The sequence below is a fragment of the Gorilla gorilla genome, chromosome 5 (assembly GCF_029281585.2).
Source record: "Gorilla gorilla gorilla isolate KB3781 chromosome 5, NHGRI_mGorGor1-v2.1_pri, whole genome shotgun sequence".
In the NCBI taxonomy this organism is placed as follows: Eukaryota; Metazoa; Chordata; class Mammalia; order Primates; family Hominidae; genus Gorilla; species Gorilla gorilla.
Genome location: NC_073229.2, coordinates 191,645,910 through 191,649,965, shown reverse-complemented (window position 1 = coordinate 191,649,965; position 4,056 = coordinate 191,645,910).

Below are 4,056 nucleotides of genomic sequence, written 5' to 3'. Positions count from 1 at the left end.
ATGAGACCTGCTTGGAATTTGTCAGGGTTAAGGATGGAAGTGGAACAGACAGATGAGGTCTCAGGAAAGGTTGCTGCAAAAACAGAAATCACAATTGCCTTCTGCAGGACTGGGCAGGTGAGGGAGGAGTGAGGGGATGGCCCTGGAAGGGGGCTGGCCTGGCGGGAAGGCCAGGGAAGGAGGGACAGGGGTGGTGGGTGGGGCTTTCTCCTGCACTTGGAGGCTGAGTGAGATCCATGGCTCAGTATTGAATGTGAGATTCCCGAATCTGCTTCTCTTCAAGGCCGCTGTGCTCTCCTCGGAGCTGAGTGTGTGGACTGTGCAGCTCATGAGATGTGCACACACACACGGGTGCCCATGGGCACACTTCCAAGTTGAACAGGTAAACCCTCTGGGTTTCAGGGCCATATTTTCAAAGGCCCACCCTGTCATTGGTGCCCTTTCAGGCCATGGCTAGAGATGAAGCAAAGCCTGCACTGCCAGCAATGGGCAGGAAAGAACTATTCCCTAAGGAAGGAGCCTTCCTATTGCCCACATGCATCAGGACAGGCAGACGGAGGCGTCATGGGAGATAAATAACTTGCTTTGCATTCCCGGTGTGAGACTTTACCTTCCAAAACGGTCTGGTCGAACGCCTCTGTAGATTTTTGTTTTGTCTTATTTTTGCAAACAGAATGACTAAGGAAAGGGAGGGAGTCAGGGACTCAGGGAGGGAGCGTCGTGTTGGGAGTCAGACAGATGCTCTCCAGACAGGGATAGTGAGTCAGGCACAGGAGGGAGCAGAGAGTGGGACATTTGCAACGTGGGTAGGATGGAGGCTTTATAGTCACCAGGGGAAACCCACGGCGGCATCTGTCTTTCACCATAGGAGACTGTTCTCTGCCCATGCATGTTCCTTGAGGCCACGGTGACAGCCCCTGTCCATCAGGGCACCACGTCTCCGGCCGCTGCTCCTTTGTGTTCTGGTCTGGCTGAGCAGGGGCCTGGGCAGGTGGTCTCGGGGGAAGGAGCGTGGCTGGCCCCGTGGCACCCGCAGCTCTCTCAAGAACGATTCCCACCACACACGTGCTTCCTTCTGGATTTCCTGCCTTCCAGGGTGCTGACCCCATGGGAGGAAAGGGGGAAGGAGGAAGGAAGACAAGTTTCCTGATTCCTTCCCCAGACTCAGGTCTTCTTTCAGCTGGTGTGATCTGTCCTCGGGACGCTAGGAGAAGGTGGGCCGGGAACTTCTGAGAGAAAGAACATTCCAGAGGGACTGGAGTGGGGCCCTGGGGACTCCGGCAGTTTTGACTTGGGCCTGGAAATGAACTTGGGAAAAAGAAGTAATGTCTGTTTGTTATTTGGCTGTGAAGCTGGAACAGACTCAAGTACCTTGACAAAGGCCAGACACCTCAGTGCTTTGGAGCTCTCCTGCGGGTTAGCTATCTCGGCATCACGGCTTTCACTGGGGTAAGGTAGCGATGAGTCACTGACTAAACAGACCCAGGCTAGGTGGGTGCTACAGAGGCCCCAAGCCCAGGCGTGGACGGCCCTCATCTCAGGAGGGTGCACACTCCTGGTCTCATTAGCAGACCTTGCTCACACACGTTCAGAGAATCACGTTCCAATGAGATCATTGCAGTTATCAAAGATCACAATCACCAAACAGCCGTAACAACCCATCAGAGAAGAGTGTCCACTACACTCGCTCCATGTTTTTTGGCTGGGGACCCACATGAAAATCCCCTTATATTTTGGGACCTAGAAAACGAATCTCTTTCTTGATGCTGGCAGGCCTCTTTTTATCAAAACTGACTATTTTATAATTTGCATTTATTTTTCTGCCGTGGCTGCCAGCAAGCTCAGGGCTAATCTTAGAATGCGATAGTAACTGCAGACGGGCAACAGATCTGGGTCAGCGGCACCCTCCCTGTCTCTTCATTATATGCTCTTAACTTTTTAATTTCTATATTTAAGGGCTTTCTTATAGATAGATCTTTAGATTTTAGAAAATTTTGTATAATATATTGTGGCATACATTATATTTTTAAAAAATCTTGCCTTCATCAAATCTCTGATCAAGTAAAAACAGGGCACATTTGCCTCTGAGTCCTGGGAGTTGGGCCATGGAAACTTAAGACTGATGAATGAAATGTTATGAAAGCTTAGAAGAGTGCACTGCAGTTCAGGGATTGACAGAAAAGCACTGCATTTTAAGCTTGGTTTAGGGGATGGCTGTTCTTATTGTTCCGTTGTATAGCTCTTGATAGCATTTTATGATACACACTTTTAATTTTTCTTTGTGAAGTAGGAATATTCCCAGTTTACACACTGAATACTAAAAAGAGTGAGGTTAACTAATTTGCTTTGACATAATGGAAAGTGAGGCTCCTATTAAGAGTTTCATAAATTGGACCCTTAACCTGGAAACTGGTTAGAAAGGTTTTGTGATCAAAGTGACCTGGACGCACTAGCAGTCATGTGAAAACCAGAGAGAGAAACTATTTTTTCTGTAGTGTGTAGATGATCTGATCGAAATAAATGCTATCTGGAGACCCGAAAAACCAAAAATTTGCTTTGAAGTCCCGTTACCGTTCAACTTTCCCACTAAGCACACGCTGGGCTTGCAATACCGATACCACCCAGGGACCCAGCCACACACCCTCCCCCCGGGACCAGGAAGAGATTAGAATCTGCTTTGCTCTTTCTCCAGGCTCTCACCAGGGCACTTGGGCGCAGGCACAAATGCTTCAGTTCCAAAATGCAAAGGATGAAGAAATCAGAAAAGTCCCCAATGCCACTGGCCACCTTCAGGGAGAGCCTGGCTGTCCAGACAAGCTGCTGGTCAGGTGCATAGCAGTGGGGTAGTGCTGTGTGTTGAGGGCATCTGCATAGCTCCAGCTGGCCGCTCCCAAAAACCAGACCCTCCATCGAGCTCGATTGAACCCCTCCAGTGACTCGGAGGAGGCTCGGGCTCCTGTCACACAGAGCCTGGCACTTTCCTGTAAGCATCAACAGCAGCAGAACACGATCATGGCTCAGTCTCTGAGCAGAATTCTGATGATCCTGCAACCTCAAGTGGACTCTTCTAAACTAGCAAGCTCTCTGTCCCAGGAGCACTTGGAGAGGCTGCCCTGCTCCACCTCACTTCTGAACGGCCGGCTGCAGCCACGCAGATGCACACTGGTTTGGACACATGCACACGCACTCCCCAGCTCCTCTCAGCTCTGGGTCCTCCCCTGCAGCCTTAGGCCCAGGGCTCACTCCTTAGTGCCCCCCACACCTCATGAGCAGGCCTAGTTCATTGTCTCCAGGACATTCTGCAAAGGCCTCACTACCCCCGAAGGTCTAAGGAGTTCCTACTGACTTAGGGTCTACAGGGTTCAAAATGCTCTGAGCAGACTGAGAAACCAAAGACCAGTTCCAAATAAGACTTATCCTGAGGAGCACCAGGAGTGCCCATCATCAATTCACAAAATCCTAAACCTCCAAATGGAGGGGACGTGACATGTCACCTCACCCTCGATGAATGCCCTCTACACAAATACCCTAGCCAGTCTTGACTTCTTTTGACATGACCCTATTGTGGGAGCTGCAAAGACCATCATGGATCCCACAAACAGGCATGGTGCCGGGCAAGACGGCCATGGATCCCACAGACAGGGATGGCACCGGGCAGCCCGTGGTGCAAGGCGGGAAAGGGGAGGGCAAAGCAGGGCAGGGATTAGAGAGTGCAGAGGCCCAGCTTTAGGAAGATGGTTGAAGCCTGCAAAGAGTTAACGGCATTCCACTGGGTCTGGGAGGGTGAACGTGGTTTGGATAGAGACACAGGAGCAGCAGGAGTGAAGGGCCCACAAGGGAAGGACCTCGGTATCTAACAGAAGCATTGGACACAGAAGTCTGGTGAAACGGACGGAAGGCTAGAGAGGCAGCTGGCATTAACTCACGGAGGCCTGGACTGTCCCGGCCAGGGGGTACGACTGTGCTCTTTAGATGGGCGCTGGAGGGTGAAGTGTCCTGTGTTTAGCGAAATTCCTCTCTCAATAGCCCGGATGGAGGACAGGACAAGCCCTGCAG